This window comes from Syngnathus scovelli, chromosome 15 (assembly GCF_024217435.2).
Source record: "Syngnathus scovelli strain Florida chromosome 15, RoL_Ssco_1.2, whole genome shotgun sequence".
Taxonomy (NCBI): Eukaryota; Metazoa; Chordata; class Actinopteri; order Syngnathiformes; family Syngnathidae; genus Syngnathus; species Syngnathus scovelli.
Genome location: NC_090861.1, coordinates 1240021 through 1260872, shown reverse-complemented (window position 1 = coordinate 1260872; position 20852 = coordinate 1240021). Strand labels below are relative to the sequence as shown.

Below are 20852 nucleotides of genomic sequence, written 5' to 3'. Positions count from 1 at the left end.
ACTCAATGATTGGAACATTCCGTCCATCAATTGCAAAACATCTCCTATTCTCCTCTACATTTTCTAAATCGTAGATTTAATGAAAAAAACAAATTAGGGCAAATATTTTGATTTAAAAACAACTCATAAGCTATATTCCAAGGAAGCTGCATGATAAATGCAATGCCTAAATCAACCTTTTGTGTGGCGTCTTAGCTGTGATTGCTCCCCTATCTATCAGCACTTAAAAGACGGGAGCTTCTTCTGCAGCCTATCTTGGGCCTTCAGGGTACATAGTGCCAGCTCCTTGTCACTCTCTCTCGCCAACCGACTGTCTTGACACGTTAACATGCAAGTGCGTATCCAGTGTCCATTAAAATGCAGGGCCAGTAGCCGCTAGGTGCGCCTGAGCCGAGCCCATGGCAGGTGGCAGATAGTCAATGTGCATACTCCTAAATCATTCATGACGCTGGGTGGCGAGTAGTATTGTGCGTGTTTGTTGTGCACATATGTACTGCGAGCGTGGGCGGGAGGCTGCTATTGGATTTTACAAAAAGAAAAAGTGTGCACTGAATTCTAGACACATTGTGATTAACATTGAAGAAGTTAGAGGAAAAGGGAGGGGGATTGGTATGACAAGAGAAGAGAACGTTAATGAATTAACATGCATGGCTGGTGGCCCACAATGACCTCGGGCCAGGAGCTGAAACTGAAACTAACACCAACACCACAAATGATTACCTTTTCATGACGGAAATGGGTCTTTTTTGTCTCATTCCTCCCACTTCAACTCAGTCTCGCTTTCCTCACCTGATTTTCTTTCTCTATCCCTCAACTGCGGCGACGTTGGAAGCATGCGGGTGTTGACTCAGAAGCAATTACCTGTCATTTACCTGTCCTCCTTCTCTATCTGATAATGAATTTCAAGTTAAAGATGATTTTTTTTTCTCCTCGGAAAATCAAAAGCAGTGAGAAGGAGGCAGGGAGGGAGGGAGGCCCTGTCTTAATATGTCGCCTCAAGTTCTTTAAATGGTTGTTTGCCAAAACCAAGAAAATAACTAAAAGGCATCTTTGAGCAAGCCAAGTCTCTTAAAATGTTAAAATGGCTGTCTTGAAAGCACCATTGAGCCAGTGGGAAGATGCTTGGTTGTGCATTCTAATGCCTCAGATCATTCATCTTAGATCATCAATATACTTCAAGATCAGATGTACCCATGCATATCCTATTTGCTAAAGTCATTGAAGCTAACGGAGTGACAGAGGCTCGAGCGTAAACTCAAATCTGATTCAATAGGTAGCAAAACCTGACCTGTTAGTTGGCCAACTTTTTTCTATTATTATTCCTTTGCATCCTTGTCGATAAAACAATGTGCATACATAAAAATGCCCATTTTTTGGTTTGCGTAGGTGTGCATGTGTGAAGCGGAGGATGTTGCGTAAGCTTTCACTCCAGGCACCTGTTCAATCGACGATGGAGCTGCAATGATGGGAAGACAATGGAAAGCGAGGTGAGAAGTGGGTGAGTTCAGGGAAAAGATGGCTTCCTATTGCACATTCCTTTTGTTGCATTTCCAGAGAAACAGCCTTTGAATGTTCCCAGTGTTAAGCTTTCAGCGCTGTTTTCAGTATTCCACGTAGACAAAGCAGATTTCCTTTCCATGGGAGGCAAGACAGGAAAGGAACGTCTACCGTTACCTTGCCTTTGCAAGATCCTTAAACATTTATACGCTGAACCCTGTCTTGGTCGCGATTTTGACATTTCTGAATTGCCTTTTTTTTTTTGCTTTTCAACCCATCCTCTGTTTCGGCTCTGCTGTTTTTCTGCTCGGTCCAACGCAACTAAAGAATTCCGTTTTCTTTGTGGTACTTGAATGCACCTCTTGCACAATCATAAAGAAAACAAAAGTACGTATGTCGTTTTCTTGTGTCCCTTTGCTGAAAAGTTACTAAAAGACACGATTGCAATGTGTGTTATTTGAAATACGCTGCATTGGTAGTCATTTGTTGGTCTTTTTGCTTTAGCTCACAATTCAACTCAGTGGCACAGATGGAGTAAAAGAGAAAATATGGCATGTTCATCCGAAATCATTTTCACTTTCAGCTGACTGTCTCTCTGCACAGCGCCAGAGACAATAGCAGGCTGCAGTGGTGCAACATAAACAGAGAAATTGATGAGCTACAGGGACAGTGCAATCCACAGATAAAGGCAGAGGCGAGGGGGAGAGTGAGGCGGGAGGGGGGGGGCTGCTGGAATCTCAACACCTGAGCCACAAGGAGGATGCTTAAGTGCGGGCTTTCTGATCTCCAGAGCACAGCTCGGCGTGTGAGGGGCTGATTAGAGACAAATTACAAGCACAAGCATACACAAATATGCTAGCGGTAAAATTCTCTGATTATATTACATTTTTAGCTACACTGAGTCGCTGAAATGTTTTGCACATTAACTTTCTCATGTCACCGATGGAAATGATCATCATTTACTCCAATCACATTCAGGGAAGGATGCCATTCGTAACCTTGAAACATCATATGTTGGTATTGTCATAAACTGAGGAACCAATAACACAATCAGGTTCAATGTGTAGCAAGTTAAAATCATATTGACTCAAAGCACTCTATCTGATCAAAGACTGGAAACAAAAAATCATAGTATCATAGTTTAAAAAGCTATATCCAAATGTACTCTGTTGAGTAAATACCATTATTAGCAATCATCCACTCAAAACATTATGTTCATCTTCAAAGGTACTCATTAACATTCCATTAGCAAGCTATGTTGATTATGAAAGAGGTCAAAAGCAATATTAAAGTCAAAATATAATGTGTTTCAAAGCAATGTAGAATATGAACGGCCAGTTGAAAACAGTTTTTTCGTCGTCTTTTCAAAGGATCAACAAGTCGCTGGTTGCTACCAAGTAATCCATTTCATTTCAACTGTGCAATCATGGCCACACCATATACAGGACATTTATTCTACTTCCTATTTCCAGTGTAAACAGCAATTCAGGATGAAGAAACGCCAAAGCTTGTTCTTCTCTAATTCAGTACGTCTACACGCTCTTGCCTCTATTGTCTTCCACTTTCATGGCCTACTTTTCCACTGGCAATAGCTGATAATATGCAAATGCTCACTGGTGCTGATGTCTGAAGGCTGCCACTGGCCTCATTTACATACTCACCCACTGAAGCATGGGTGACATGCTGACCCTGTTCAGGCTGGGAGAGGAACAACCCCTGTAAATTCCCACACACCTATCAAGAGCAGAGGACAACTTCACCCAAACTCGCAACTGCGTCCCTCCATTCCGATGCACAGCACCAACTCCCGATTGAAACTTGATCTAGTGTACGAAGTGATGATCGCTGCTCACCAATACTGCCACAAAATGGCAGATAATTAGCGTTTTTTCGTTGGTTTTTTTTTGGTCCATCACAGCCATTTCAATCTGCTTTTGAAATGGAGATAGTTGGATTACTAGCAATCAGTTGGTTGATTTTACAACCCGGTGACAGAAAACTTTGTTAAGCTTCTTTCGCTGACATGGAAATAAAGATTTCAAAGCGCTACTGTTGCGTCTCTGGTGCCACACATGCATAAATACACATGTGCACTCAGTCAGATAGCACGGGCTCTTGACAAACAATAATACATGAACGCATGAGCCAGTAGGCAGCATTGTACATACGCATGTGCCAGCCACTCCACAGCCAAACGCACATGATCCATTTTCTGCAGCTGAACAATGGCTGACAGGGATGGATGTTCTGGATTCTGGCTACTTAAGGATTATGGGAATGGTCTTCTCAGCACACGATAAGCCAATAAGACAGTTTCTTGGACAGGCCGTTTGGGGCTTCCTATGCGCGACTTTTAGGAATCCTCTCTCTCGTCAGAGCATCTGTGCAAATGACACTGAGACACGGTTGAAGAGCGAAGGAAGAAGGGAGTGTATAGAAGGATTTATAGACAGACTGCGTGCACTCAAGCAGGTTGGGTTAGCTAGGTTCTTTATGAATCCCTCGAGAAAGGAAGGGTGTGTCCGAAGCAAAACTATCATGTGGCCCACAAACAAAATGGCAAAAGTTGTGGTATCAATTTCAGTCAAATTGAAGTAGCCACAGAGTGAGCAAAAATTCGACTGCATGTCAAATTTAAGAGGCTCTCAGATGAACTGCAACCGCACATATTGCATTCCCACAAAACCCAAATGATGAGTGCAAACACTTCACTGGCCGCTTGCAACCTTGGCTATTCGATTTCTCATGCGCTGGAACGTGATCATCAAGGAAAACGAGTGAAAATGAGGGAAGAGGAGACACTTGTTTGGACAAATTGTTCATGCTTATTTAGGCAGCAGCCTTTTATCAAAGAGGAACCTGTTCAATAGAGGATTTGAAACAGCATTCACAGAAACCATCCTGTTATTAAACGTATTCAGTCTTTTGAAAATCTTTTCAAGCCTTTGAGCAAACCTGTGAATGATTAAGCTTAGCATTTGTCTTTGTTTACCAAATCCCAAATAATGCTTGTGTCTCCGGAAGCCAGGCAGTCTGTCTGCCGTCTCTGTATTCCTCACACATGTACATGCCCCCCGATGTGTATTTGAATTGACTTGAGGCATTAGTGGGTTACATCAAATTATTAAGCCCAAATATAATTTTTCTGTCACACGTGCAGAGAATGGCCGCTTGAAGCAGTCGTTGTAGAACAATCATCAGAGAACTTGACTTGTATTAATCGCCGGCTCTGACCACCACGCAGGGCTAAAATAGATGGTGAGATGGCTGGTAGTTAATCAAGACCGGGCTCCTTGACAACCTCACACCAGGCTGTTAAGCGCCCCGTCCTTCGTATGTCGGAGGTCGAGGAAAACGATCGTAAAATTGGGACGGAAAACAATATCCTAACCTCTAAGGCCAAAACAGACAATAAAACATGTCTAAACAGAGTCCTTGCAATTTGAAAAGACTTTTTCAATGAAAAAAAGGCTGAGCATGACAATGGCAAACTTCTTACGGGTGTGGTCAACTTCGTGGTTTCCTGAACCGCTAAATATGACGCAACCTAAAGCTCGCACTGTTGACACAAATACTGGAACAACTGGTTGTGCTGAGTGTTTGCATAACAAGTTAGTCACCACAATGACAAAGTTCACTTACAGCTGGCCAAGCTCCTTGCACTCATTTTTTCTACTACTCCACTTTTGTATTACCGTAATTTCTGGACTGTAAGCCGCATCAGCAAATATTAGGGGAAAATCCTGTTTTGTTCAGATATAAGAAGCACTGGACTATAAAATGCAGGTGTTTTTATGTTTAATTTCCATATATAAGAGAATATGCACAAATCATACAATATCATAAAAATCATGAAAAATCCATAGATAAACTGCACTGGACTTTAAGGGTTCAAAGTTTGAGCAAAAAGTAGCGGCTTACAGTCCGGAAAATACATTAGTAATGACTTTTTCTACTATCCAGGGCCACAAAATAAGAATAGTACAAGTTTCCTCACCATCTAATTATATAACAAGACTGTATTTTAACACAAAGCATTTGTGGAGACACACTAAAAAGGAAAGTCTTGCTCAAATATGAGTTCAGTTGAAAATGTGAGGTGGAAAAAATTAAGTGGAGGGAAAAATAATGCGAGTAGCGCCAATTTGCCCCTCATTTGCCCTCCTGATGCAAGTAAGCCCATAATGTCAATGAATTTCACACATTCATTAGGTGGGTCCATCGGCAAAATGCTTTAGAGAAGGCCAGTGCGACAGAGTGTCACAGAGATGGAGGACTACCGCTTTAACTTGGAAAGCAGACATAAAAAAAGCATCTGGACGGATGCTAAATCCAGACGGCAGTATGTTGATGTCTTTAATTTAGTTATCTTGATTAGTCTCAAGGGAGAGCAGTTAGAATTATAGCAAGTGAAGCCGGAGGCATTCACTATGGCTTTGTATTGCCACACACAGACACTTTCTAAGCTCAGAATCAATTTTTTTAGTCTAATTCCAAACTGCAGCTACGGCACTTTTCCACTCGTTTACCCTTATTTCTTGTTTATGAGTTTTCTTTCAGTGAAGTCGTTTTTTTAATTACTGCTCCCTCGCTCTCCCTTTTACGGCCTTGTTTTCGCCTCTTTTTTTTTTTTTTTTTATATATTAAAGTACTTCAAGTTCTATGATAGTTTTATAAGTTGCAGCAGTGGCTGGAAGCGGGGGTAAGCAGATTAATAGAACGGTAATGCCATTAAAATGTTAATGTGTAGACTTGGGCTAGATGCTGAAAACAATAAAACTCCACTTGATTAATGACACTGAATACGGGCACACACACGCATGGGCACACACACACACACACACCAATTACTCCTATGTTGGTTTTGTGTAGCAGTCTTTTGTTTAATATCATTACAGTCATTGTATGAGACTATTACTCAATTAAAACACACATTATCTTGAGGCCTGCACACCCTGCAGGTGAATATTACAAAGCAGTCAACACAGTAACAAATGCAAAGAGTGAGAGAGTGCAAGGGAGCGAGCGAGCGAGCGAGCAGAAAACCACCAGTCAAGGTGGGAATGCACTGCTAAAGTGGGTGGTTTACCATACACAATACTCCCACCATTTACCAACCACAAAGTCGGAGTAAAACAAAATAAAATCAATATAATGGCTTAGGGTGAATTAAATCAAATGGAAAAACTAGGCTCGGCCGGAATTTCCTATAACGCCACGAATAGAAACTATTAAAGGGGAATCTTGAAGGTCAACACAATTTGTAGCAGCAATAATTAATTCTAATTAATGAAGCTGAATGAAAAAGTATTTGATTTAAGCAAGTAAATGCTAACAAATAGCATGTTGCTGAAAACATAATGGTAAATGCCTGGCATTAAACTGACCAGGGAAACCGGAAAACAACTCTTACATTATATTACATATGGTCAGACATCTTGAAATGCTTGTATTATTCATCCATTCTCTTTGTACTTGGGACACTTGTGCCATCCATTTAAAAACATTGCCTATGCAGCTGATGAAGGCTTTCATGTGGAAAATATGCATAAATGATAATGTTCCCACTTACATTATGTTAAACAAATGAATTACAGTGCTATATTAATGGTAATCAGCTTCCAGGAAATTGGCTGAAATTACGTTCAATTGAAAGGATATTAAGAGATCCTAGCATATGATATACGTGCACTCATTTAAGCAATGCAGAAGGCTGTGCTGCCTTGGATGTGAAGTTGTTGTGAAACAGTTGGCAAATGGTCAAATAATGAGTCGCAGTGACAGATACAGATCACTTGATGGTTGGAATCTGTTGTTTCTCTTAGCCCTGCCAGCATGCAAAGGCATTCACAAACAATTGCTTCGAAATGGCGCTCTAAGAATAAATCGAAGAACAGTGCTGGGAGTCATGCATAGTGGAAGCTCATTGAAGAGTTTAGGGTTTCTAAAAATAAAATAATTCCATTTATGTCACGGGGTGGATCATCTCAGAAACTCTGCTGTTCCACTTTCTTTTGGAGTTTGACCAAAATATGTGACGAAAAAGGAGGACGAAGAGACATGTAATACACCTCAGCGTGCGGAATGAGTGGAACGTGACCTTGATTGAAAGGTATGTATGCTCTGGTGTGATAGTGAGAAGTGTACTGATTACATCTAACCTGTGGGTGAGTGAGACACTGAGACACCAGATCAGACAGGGTCATGGGAGTGCTTGTGAGCCTTTTCAACAAGTCGAAAAAATGGGATGTTTGAATCATTCACATGATCTCAATCCAAAAATGAAAGCTTCACACTTTTGTAATAAAAAAATAAAATAAAAAACCTGGCCCACCCCATGGCCCCCCCGTTGATAAAAGTCTAGCTCCGGCACTGACATCCATATGTAAGGTGTTCCTGATTATAAGGCGCAGTGTTAATATTTAAGGGAAAAAAAAAAAATCAACAATAAGCTGCAGTTCAATACTCCGATTGTTTTTTTTCCGCATCTTGTGGTGGCAGATTTGTGAACATAACCGCATGTACCTTGAAACTTCAATTCACAAACTTGAACCAAAGCAAATGTTTCTAGAACAATTAATGGCAACAAAAATAATCTGTCCCGGTTCTGCTCTGTTCCAGAGCAATGTTATGTTTGCCTTGATTTTATGGGTTCATTTAGAAAGACATACAGAAAGAACAAATCGATTTCTTCTCAAGAATAGCGCAAAGTCAAAAATCATGTTTGTGAACTACACAAGGTCATTGGTGAACCGAGGCGCCTCTGAAATAAAAAGTATATCTCGATAGATTTCTAGTGACAAGGGTAATGCTGTTTCATACCACAAAGGCAAGAACGACACATTAAAAAACAAACACGGTGCAGCTTTCCGAAGCTTTGCCAAGGCACGCTGGACCAAAGGCTTTTCATCTGCCGCTTTTTTAGATCAACACAGATTGGATTAACTGCATCACCATAATCCTCCCAACACTGCATCCAGACAGCTGCCTGCTACGGCACCAAAATGATGTCACACTTTGCTTTACACCAACGGCGATAGGTTTGTTTTGGCTTGTCCGCAGTGGGAAAAACACACCACATGTTCCCATGTCCAAAAATGTGTTTTACACTTAAAAACGAACCGAAGTGTCATTTGTGGAAATGCAGAAGAGTGAGATGCTCCGGGCGGGAAGGAGTGGGAGGATTCATGACTCTCAAGCACCGGAAGCCGGATACTTATGTCTAATGAATGCTGAAGTGTGCATTTTCACATGTTCGCCGCCATGTTAGTGTTGAGAGCACATGTGTGATAATTGCAGTGTGGAGGGCCACTTACGGTCACTTTGGACCACTGCATAATCACAACGTTTTTAAACGGGTGAAAAGTACAGGGGGGGAAAAAAACACACAGCAGCAGTTTAGTGGGGCCTCTTGTTACTCATGCATGACCAGCCCATAATGCACTTGTGCGCTTTCACTCACTGTTGGCAGGACAACAGAGTTAGTGGGAGAAGGATTTGGGAAAACGCAATTTGCCAAGACTGGGGAAACAGCCAGATTTCTTCTTAGGCTACAAAACGATGAAGGAAGAGCAGCTTGACTCCGAGTTTCCGATCCATCTTTGTGTTGGGCTGCTTTCTCACTTTAGTACAATTTAATCGGGAGGTGCTTTCACTTTATCTGAATATAAATTAGTTGATGGGTTTGTAAACTTGCTAAATATGACATCACTCTCTTGTGTCCACTATTTTACTCATTTAGCCAGTATAGCAAACCTTCCCAGTCTGCCATTGGCTAATAAAAGAAGAGAGCAATGCCACATGAAAGCAACATTTACAAACCTATCAACTGTTTCAGACCACAGAAAGCATGACATCATTGTTAATTGCGCCATTTCCATTGTCACATAAAAGTTATAAGAATGTTGAACTAAAATAAAGCAGACATTTGTTCAAGTGCATCCGTCCAAGTGTCTACAGTAAGTCAGGTTAAACATTGATCAGTCTGGCTTCTTACAAAGTGTGGGCAGGCAGCTAATGGGAGCGCTCGCCTCAATTAGCCTTCTGAACGATCTGACTGATGGAACTGCGTAAACAAGTCACGTTTCCACTCTAGATGATGAGCGGAGAGCAGCGAAGCAAAGTCAGGATTTGCGAGCCTACCTGCAGCTGCTCGACAGCCGCCAAAATCAGCGCCACTGTCTGCTGTAAAGGTTTATGAAGCCGTTATGTTCAAACGTGACCTGTGGAATGGAGCACAATTAAGCACACAATGGCACGCTAAGTACCATGGTGTTAAATTAAAGGCATCGTGTTCATACTGATAGTAGAAATAGGAAGAGAGTGACAGCTTTAATATTTGACTTTTTGGGGGACTTCATTCATTCCAAAGATTCCAATACTGATTCCAAAAAGCAGGCATTTTAAATGGATTCATTTTCCAAACCTTTTACCCCAACGATTCGGTTCACCATTTATTTGAAAACAGAATTATACATAATGCTGAACTAGAAAGATGGTAACACCTAAGAGCCAAATCGACTCCGACTGAAATTTGCAAGCTAATTTGAACGTCACAATCTTCAACAGCCTCATTCCCTTTACATTAAATACAGTTGCGATGGTAAAAATGTCAGTTAGTCTTTTTTTCATTCATTCTTATTTTCAGTTCAATGCCGAATGTTCTCAAATCCTATTTCGACGTCGGTGTTCTATCAAGTCATTTCAATCGTATTCATCTTCTTTGGACAGCAAACCAATCAGCATCAGATATCCTTCAAATTCTGATGAATAAATCATTTCCACAAGAGAGAGAATAAAATGAAGGACTTAACCCTGTCAGTTATGAAAAAATTCTCAAACACCCAGATCTTGACTGCACACTGTATTATATACTGGCTAAATATTTTTAATAAGGGTCAGGAGAATATTAAAGTTGTCTGACAGATGAGTCATTTGGATGGTATAACCTTAAGCCACCGTCGGGGTGTACACGACTATAGCTGGCGACTTCCATCAGAACAGCCCGGCTGTGTTCTGATGGAAACGCAGTATGTGTCTTTCTGTAGAGGAAATTATATGTCATGGTCTATAAAGCAGCCACTTTATATATTTTCAGAGTCTGTATCCTTGGGGCTGAGATCATTGTACATTGGATGTCGAACACTCACTCACCATGACATCGGCTCTTTTTTAAGCCACTTAGTTTCTCTGCCGTAACTGACGGGAGAAGATCAAGCTACTTTCCTCTCCACTTTATTCATATGTTTGGATCAAAACAGAGCAACGAGAAAATGATATTGGAAGTCCTGCAGTCATGTTGTGCCTCACCATATATGCTTCTCAAAACGCTCTCTTAATGCTTCTGGGTGTCCTTCAGAGGCCAGAACAGGCCAAATGTTTTTATCTATGATGAATCTTGATGCTAAAGGCTGCCTGGGGTTGCAATTATCAGTACGCACTCTAACATGTAAACAGAAGACATTTGCATATGCATCCCACGTATTTTCAAATATGTCATGTGTGACATCTGCACTGTGTGACTGATTAAAAGCAGATCGAGTGCACATTCGCAAACTGATTAACAAGTGCTATAGCTCACTGTGAAATGAAACAGCAACAGTGAGACAAGCTGCTTGTGGGGATTGCAGCACTGTTTCACTTTTTATTCTCGTTGTAAGACAAAGCTAGCTAGAAATTAAACAGGACGTGCGTACTGGTCTCTTCATCGGGAATAGCTTAGAGCCGTTTTGAAGTATTTTGTGATCATTTCAAAGTGGTTCTGCTTGTGATTTTTTGTTTTTTTGTGACCATTAAATTATGAGTTGTTTATATCAAAGGACGACTCGGTAAATAAGATTAATCACCAATCAATTCCACACACTTGACCCGTTCATAACCATCGATTCATCGGCAAATCAATGATTATGCTTTACTGAGCGTCAACAAAATGGAGCTTCTAACTTCCGTGTCTTTTGAAATGAGTCACAAGATCTGCTTTTACACCGGTAAGCACTTTCTTCCGTATCACAAGACTCGGCGGTGCTTGTTAAAACACTTTTCGGATCTATGCAAGTGCAATGAATGGTGTCTGACAAGGGCGCTTGTCTGCCAATTGGAGAATTCTCAGAGATGGAGAGAGCACCCCGCCAAGATGAAAGCCCCGGGGTGAGGTGTCAGGGGGTTAGGCAGAAATGAAACACAGAGAGACCGCGTCACAGAAGCTAGAGTGAGACAAAAATGCTGTGAATCAGTAAAAAGGAAGTCATGATACAAAATTTAACAAAAAGTCTTTCCATGTTGGGAGCCGAACAAAATGGAATGCTGATGTTTGTTGTCCAACACGTACCATCCATTTATTTCACAAAGAAAGAAAATTGCCAAAAAGTGTCACCTTTTCAGCATAGCTCTTTATCTGTGATCATATCTCCATGCATAATGAATTATCCCAACTGCTTGAATGCATTATTCATATTTTAGAGATTGTGTGTGCATGTTTGTATGGTTGATGCAATGTCAAGGCTCATTTAGTGAATATCTCACGCCTGGTCGCTGTTCTTTTTTGTGCTACTTTTTATTTCCTCCGTGCTCTATTTTTCCTCCCAAAACACTGTGGGGCCACCTGTCACCATTCCAAATTCATATTTTCCTGTGGTGGCGGAAAAAATTTGAACTCCTCTAACCCCCATCCCCCTCTCCACCGATCCCTCCTGTTACCCCCCCACACACACACACAACTGTCCAAATCTCTCATCCCTCCACACCTTGACGACACTCCAAAATGCAATGTTTGCCGTTAGCGCCGTCGCTGTCTCATCACATCTCATCGCAGGGAAGCACCGGCGCGACTGCGGCCGCCGGGTCGATGTCTTGAAAGGATCCCAGACGAGCCGCAGGAAACGACTTGGACTTTACGAGACATCTCAAGACAGCCCATCAGTTTCTCGGAAGCATCACATTGCCTTCTATTCCATGCATCTACATTTTGGTGCTCATCCAGAAAAGCAGGATTGAAAAAACTGTGTTGTTACAAGAAATACTACCCAATAGTGGGCGTAAGGACCAGAGGCAGTTTGTGTGAAACCTCATTAGACATCTCCACAGTGGAACTTGTATGGATGTGCGAGATGCGAATCCTGCTGACAATACATTTACAATTTTTGTCATACATCTTCAATTTATTACTTGCTGCCATGTGCAATAAGACACGGAGCTTCTGGATTGTAAGAAATCTCATGCAGAAAATATCAAAAAGATAATACAAATGAAATTTGCCGGCCTACGCATTTGGAGAATTTTGCCTTTGGAGGTCAAAGGTTGTGATGGGATCAAGCAGTGTGAGGGTTATCTCCTTCCGTTACCTTCTTGAAAATAGTCTAGATTAAAGCAAGTCAAAATGATGGTCACAATTTAAATAAGGATTAGTATGCTTACAACAAGGATTTAAAATCATCGCTTAGTCCAAGAAAGTATGCTACTAATTACCGGGTTTTGTTGTTATAAGATTTTTTTTTTTCTACAAATGAGTGTAACAGCTACACCAACACACTGCAGCAATTGAATTTGCCTGGAATATGTCAACATTCACAACGTGTCTCTTCCTCTTCGTCTCCGTGAGCCATCCCAACTACAGAGTGATGTGATAATTTTGCTCCATGGGCGCTTCTCAAGGGATTAGCACAGATTAGCATTAGCTGGTCCATTTCAACTGCATGGATACACGTACATATTGTAGCTGTCACTCGGCGTGCCTAGAGAGCGCTGTCCTCACAGCAACCATTTAAAACAAAGCCATTTAAACGTGATTTTTTTTTCGAATTATGTTCTGAACTTTTGTTACAAAACCAATGTGGGATTAAGAAAAGAGAATTACAATGCTCGGAGGAGTTATTGGTTTGCAAAGATATACAAAGATGTACGGTAGTTTTCTTGCGAATGCAGAGGCCTTCAGACAGCAATCTAGTTGATGCTGAATCAATTGTACCTCTCTTGCTTGCAGCCAAGTACATACCACTACACCATTAGCAGCACTATTAGATGTATTTTGTGACCAATGGAAAATGCAAAGGTTAAAAAGCTAAGGTTAAATCCATGTAAATAAATAGAGCTCTTCGTTTTATTGTTTGTCTGGCAATGTCTGGAGATAATGCTCGCAAATGAGCTCGTTTATGAAATAACAGGGTTGTTATTTTGAACATAACAAGGGCAAACGTTATGAATGTGAATCTGAAGTCATCTTTCACGCTATCTTTTGGTATTAAGTCTACAAAAGAGTGAGAATGAATTAGTGTAGACTGCCGCTAAACAGGATGGGATTCCAGACAAACAGTAATAATGAAGATAAAGGACAAAATGTTCTTCTTAGTTCTAAATATGAGAGTGGAGAAGAAACAGAAAGCATTCTGCTCTCTAATAAGAAGGCATCTGTTGTATTTCAAACAAGTCGGTCTGGTTATGATCCAGACGACAATTCTTGTGCTCCTCAACTGGAGCCCAATAAGAAAGAAAAAGCAAACATCTTTAAGATAAGCATTGAAATTAGTCGTAATTGGAGACCATTTAAAGCCATTATAGCTTATTTGTTTCCTCAGCAGGAGGTTTTGAGTCGGAGAATCAGTTTGATTAGAAGTGGGGATGAGTTAGCTATAAAACTAGTGAGCCGAACCCTAGTGAGATTCGAGCACGTCTTGCTGTGCTCAAGCAGCGTGCTAATATGCAATTAAATGACGGGAAGATTATCTTAAAAAAAAAAAAAAAGGCTTCAAAGACATATTTCTTTAACATATTCCAAAATATGGCAAATTAAATTGAGGCTTGGCTTGGCTTTTTACTATGGACAATTCATTTTGCACAAAACATGGGTGACACTACTGCCAAGTAGCAGACAAGCCACAGGATCCTGCAGCAATAGCAATAAGCGGCGGGGAGTGCACTACTTCAAATGGGGAGGAATAATGTTAAGGATCCTATAATGGATTTGCAATGTGGCAAAAAAAAAAAAAAAAAGACAGATGGTGCAGAAGTGATGAAATGTGGACACCACGCACACACAATAATGTGGGGGCCCCAAAGCACATTATGGAGGCTATTGCTCACCAGAACTGAGCGTGCATTTTTTTTTTTTAACTGTTAATAATTTTCTCACTAAATCTATTATCCCTTGCCTGCAAAACTCAACTTTGCAAAACTGATGTTAATCTTTAGCACTCCGTACTGCATCAATAGCTTCAAGACAGTTTACCGACAATTCATTCATCACAATCAAACAAAACATGGATTGGGTTTCACCAAAACTAGCCCATCAAAATCTTCTTATGTCAAGTGAACAGCAATAGTGGGTGGTGATTGCTAGAAACCTGAAGTAATCCCTTAATGGCAGTCTTCAATTCCAAACAGTTGACAAAGAGTCCCTAATTCAAGCCAGCCGAAACTCCATTGTTTGGCATTTTCCCACCGACTCGTCTGAGCATTGTGAAGGAAGCGTTGAAGGACGAACGACTAGACGCTGGAATGAAAGTTTTAAATCTGATTGTATAATTTCATGACGTTATTACATTCATGCGTGTATCGAAATGCGCCATGCGCAAAACGGAGCCTAATAGCTTTCGAAGGTTGAATTAAAACATGGGTGGAAAGGGGGAAGGGAAAGCCAGGCGACACCAGCTGTTGATTAGACAAGCGACTAGCAACTTACTTCAGGCTACAAGAAAAAAAAAAATAATACACCCACTCAACTACACACAGACACGGAAACACAAGCGCACACAGAAAGTCAATTAACATGAACATGTGTCTTTGGGGAATTATATTTCAATTAGCTTTTGCTACTTCCAGGCTTCTTTCTTTCGCCATGCTCAAACAAGTGCAGATAGTGCAATGAATCCCACTTTTCAATTAGTATCATGCCATAACTCCACTCTAATAATGTTTCGGAACTTGCAGGGCAATTAAGCTCTAAATCCCTATTTTGAAATATATTACAAGACACACAACAGTCCAACATCCAACAATTGCAAGCATCACGAACACGGCTATATTTTAAAGCTCATTTAAAGTCAAATCACGGAGAGAGACTGAATTGCCACTACCTGATGGCCACATCATGGATGCTTCTCAGTTTAGGGATTACTTTGTTGAATTACAGCTACGATTAGCAAAGATGAAAATTGGCGCCGCGAGGGTGGGAGGTGGTGGGAACCGTGGGATTATGTGTGGATTTGGCTTCATTTCCTGTTTAGACACTGAATGGATGCTCCCTTCAACGCTTGAGACAATGAAGCACTAGAGAGAGGAGAATTTGTGTTATGCCCGTATTTATAGGCCTTGGACTTTTTTGTTGGGGGAAGAAAAAAAAAAAACCTGCTCACTTCAACATCTATGAATTTGCTACGAGTGTACTCTTCTTGGCATTTCAGAAAAGATGTGGACGAAATCGGAGCACCCTACAGTCCGTTACATGGGAACAAATGTAATTCCAAACAAGAGTGGATATTTCTTCCCTTCCTCTCACCGCTGTGTCTACAAGCTGCGGGGCGGAAAGTGTGCAAGGTGCATTGACAGTATGTGCGTATTGTGGCTGGCGTGCACATAGCATAAGGCGCTGGCTGTCTCTGCGCAGCAATATGGTCTGTCTTGGCTTTGGCTGAATTCATTTCTGTCAAAAGCGGGCGCAGAGTCCCCAAACAATATTGGCGGCGGGGCGGGAGAGCAAAGGGAGGGGAGGCCGAGCTGCGTCGTGGTCGTATCTTTATCTGGGCTCAAGAAAATGATTACTGTGACACGTACCAGCAAGTCTCTCGACTGTGGCCCGCGGGGATTTGTATGAAAAGGAGCCGTCAGATGAAAGGGCACATAGGATGAAAAGAACATTATCAAGGATAAGGCTTGTTAAGAAGGAGCGCGATACATGAACCCGGAGAGCATGTTAAGTTCAACTGCATGCTACATTAACCCACTTCATATGTTTGTGAGTTAGCGGTGGTGGGGCGCCCAAAAATTGACAAAATCCTCCTGGGTGTTCCAGGACTTCCCTTTTCAATCTTCCTTAATTTTTTCCCCCCCAGAGCAGAGTGTGAGATTAGCCACATGTTAATCCCCGATACTTTGACGCTAATAGAGACATCACATGCGTGTTTACATCCATGCATGTTCACATTCCATTAAGACAGAATCTTGATCTTTGTAAGTTTTATCAGGGAGGGGCAAAATTGCATTTTATGACTCTTTTAGGTGAAAAGAAATTCAAACCTGACTCCAAATTGCTCCCCTGTATAGCATGTTGATTATTTTGGAAACGATTCTCACTTAGTCACAAGCCTTGCAAAGGCGGGCAGCCGCACACCCATATATCATAGCCTAGTTGGAGCATAATATCGTGTTTAACCTTATGTACGATTTCTTATTAGTTTTGTGAGAATACCCACAAAATGTGCCAATAAATGGGAAACAAAAATCACTTGTATTTTAAAGTTAAGATGAATCACATCCAATTAGTGGCTTGGTTTATATAAGAAGAACAGAAGTGTTTACAATAAAATAAACAAATTCCATTGCCTACTGGGAGTCTTTTTTGGGCCGAAAACGCACCGCCTCATTATCGTCTTCTCTCATACACTTTAACTGAAGAATATGAGGCAGAGCTGCACTGCCAATTTGGAAATGAATTAAGGCACACAATATTTCCAGACAAAGATGTTGCTGTTGTTTTTTCTGGTGAATTTCAATCTCGAACAACATGCATTTGCAGCCAGGGAGGCATAAGCAATGTCTCATCAGTATGCTTTAGTAATATGCAATTCATCAGACTTAAAATGATTTTCTGAAAAATGCAGCATGCTGTTTGAATGTACGCCCGACAACCTAATTGGATGTTTGATGACTAGCATGCGTCTATTGTACTGTGATTATCATAACAAGCCATGACAGAGCATCATTGCCATCATACCATCAATTACTCCAGAGTGTTGCATTTCCAGGGAATACTTGCCAAGAAGTGCAAAAGCCCTCAGTGGCAGAGTTCAGTGAGCAGCAAAATGGAAAACAGGGCTTCCACATGTTTTCCATGAAGGCTATTTTTTCAAACTTACCGTTTAGAACAATTGCCCAAGTATTTGGTTCTGGCTATCACATTAAAAAAAAAAAAAAAAAATCTACTCTCAATTGACCTTGCCGTGTTACTGCCTCTTTCGCTGTGGCGGCCACAGAATCATGGTAGCTGTCATCATAATCTGGGGTTCACTGTAAATAAATGTTGGCAATTCAGTGGCGATCCAAATTGTGATTGCTGGTCCTAAGTAGAGGGATGAGCACAACTCAGTGTCATGTCAACAAGGAAAAAGTCATCTAGGCCATAAAGCCGCTGACACCGGCTCTAAAAAGAGCTCCATGTTCTCATTTAGGCTGCTGGGCCTTTTTGGTGTCAGCTGGGCAAAAAGGAAAGCCAAGCAAAGATAAACTCATCAAGCGAGTAGAGAGAATCAAGCAAGCCCAGGTGTGAAATTGCGCGCTGTGCTTTTTCGGAGCAGTTCTGCACCCGGTGTACTTCTACTGTGCCAGGAAGAGCTTGTAGCTTCTGAATCCTACCACAATCCCCTCCAGCCACTTCCTCCTCTCTGTTTCAACTTTTTTAACACCTGGACTAACAAAAAGACTGCCTTTGATCAAGGGAAATCCTTTGGCAGTGCAGCAGTGAATCCACACTGGGGCTCTGTGCATGTTAGCTAGCCTGCCTGCCTGCCTGCCTGCCTGCCGGCCTGCCTGCCTGCCTGTGTGCATGCGTGCGTGCGCGACGAGGCACAGTGGTCCAAGCGGCGCTCCGCAGAGGATTCCAAGCTTTGAGGCTTTATGGCATCAGCGCAAGGAGGTACAGAGCACCTCGTGTGCTCTACCTGTCAGAGCACAGCCATGAAAATAGATGCACAAGTGGGAGGGGAGAGCGTGGCGCGTGAGGGAAAACCAGAGTTGTTCCCTGCGTGTAATCAGTGGCTCTGCAAACACACACATGGACAGACACACACAAGGCCGCTTGTTATCAGAAGCTTTCCCACGCTGCTGCGCTACAAAGCTTCAACACCAGGAACTGGCGGATGAGAGCAAGGGAGGGAGGAATGGACGAAAGCGCAGAGGGATGGAGGGTCAGCCTTGAGCAGCTTACACTCACTGAGGGGATAAAAACACATGCCTCAGCGGGGGCTCGCCAGATCAGAGTTCCAAAGAGCCGGCCAGCGAGATAAACTGGCAATCCCAAACAACACGCAAAGTGCAGTAGTTGCACTCTTATCGTCAGGAGACTGCGCATTCCTCCTCCGCAGCTCCCATATTGTTCTGACATCAGCTCCTCTTCCTCCGTCGCCCTCTGCTTCCCCAGCCGCTCAGCCCGGGGCTCTTGCGTAAGAGGCGCATTTGCATAACAGGCGCTTTTCTATGGCTCATGGGCACATGCTGGACAAAAACGCGGAAAGCGGCAGACATCTTCAAACCAATAAATAAAAAAAAGGATAAACAACAACACAAATTTCCATTTGCACCTGCACAGGTTTAATCGGTGGATATCGCTACACCAGCCGCCGTGCTTGTATGTGACTTGAGCGGTATCGACTCCATTCAGGAGGAGGCTGACCTGCCTGCTGTGCGCGACCTATACAATAATAGGCCTTGCACTGGGAAATGACTGTTCAAATCAAGCAGCCTAGCATTATCCTCTTCAGGGTTGCCGAGACTCTGCGTCGCATTTGTGTGTGCACGAGTGTGTGCCGGCATTATATGAAAAGAGACTGACGCCGCCGCGCTCTCTGCTCTCATTGCTCAGGTCCTCTTCAACATAAGCTATGCAAACACAGCACACATTCACAGGGAGATGTAAACACGCACACACAAACTCAACGTACTCTGCAGGAATATGCCGTGCTTTGGGAATGATAGCGTATAATAAAGAATAATATTAGAAGCACCTCGAGGCGCACGACACTTTGCAGAGGTGGTGGGCAACGTATGACTCGTGGGCCATAAATGGTCCACAACAGCATTAGGAGCAGGCTCGCCCTGAAATTAGAAAAACAAATGGAACTGCAACTATTAAAATATTTAACTAACAATTGGTCATTAAGTCCTAACAAAAATAGTCTTCGTATAACACTTTATAAAAACAAGAATGGTATCTGATGGGGAAAAGGTCACTCTTCATTGTTTTAGCAAGAGAGCAAGGCCTTAACAATCAAATATATGCAGTACTCTCATGTTTGTGTTTGTTATCCATGACCTTCTCGCTGGCCAGAAAACTGTTTGAAGCCGCCATCACTTTTATTTTATAAGAGCACAGAGTACAGCCAGATAGAAATATCATCTGACACCACATCTAATGGGACAGATGGTACTGGAGTGATGTCAGAGTGAAAAAGCAAGATCAAACTTAAGGAAGTCCAGCTCCAAGCCGTCTCCAAATAGCTTTAGCCTCAATTTTTCTTCCTGCCGCTCATTGTTTCCTCCTCAGTTAATGCAAAGCCAGTCAAGACAAGTCAAATTGATTCATACAGCTCTTCAATCACAAGCCAGGGCTTTTCTTTTCGAAAGGTGTCAAATACTCGACATAATGCCAAACTGCAGGCAACACTTGGCAAAAGGTATCAGGCCACTTGCAGTTGGGTCGCTTAGCAACCGGCCACAAATATGGCAGACCATCGACCTTACCCAGGTTCTCCCCGCGGCCCCTTTTGGTGAACGCTATGCAAAACTAAATGTGGTTTAGATTAGTTTCCGATTAATAGACGGCCCTCTGCTGTGAAACATTTAGGGTCCCAAAACAACCTTGAAATCAGCCGAGCAACAGTCCCAGCGATATTACATCGAAAAATAGGACGTGACCTGAAGCTCGCACTGTTAACAGATGACGAGAGGTTTTGTATCACAAAACAAATGACAGAGCTGGCAACTGCGGTGCAGTTACAAGCTCAAATCATTTGCCGAATTTTTTCCTTTTCTTCTTTTTAATTGCCAGCATTCTAGATGGCTTGCAGCACTGTGCTACCCCCACACAGGTCAGTATTGGTACTACACCTGACGTCCGGCTCGGGGTATGAGAATCCGGATCAGAGTTATGTTCAATTATGTGTTTGGTGTGCTAAGGTCATCTTCTTGAGTGCAGCAAAAATAGAATTAAGCACAAAATATATTTTTTTTTCATCATCCAGTATGGTGCTTCTCATTTTAAACATGCACCCCGCTGTTGGGGTTTTTAACCATGTGACCTAGACCTCTAACATCACTACAGCTTGAACTATTCATCATGCAGTTCACACATCACACCACAATATGGAAAAATTAGGGTGATGCACCTGTTCTGCAACCCCACACCCCTTAAAATGCATGTCTGCAGAAAAAAA

General features: G+C 42.1%; 1 protein-coding gene across 4 annotated transcripts in view; it reads right to left on the bottom strand.

Annotated features, from left to right (window-relative positions):
- The window catches only part of cadm2a (cell adhesion molecule 2a), a 151974-nt gene that overhangs the window by 82803 nt on the left and 48319 nt on the right, over window positions 1-20852 (bottom strand). The gene's annotated exons all lie outside the window — the stretch shown is intronic.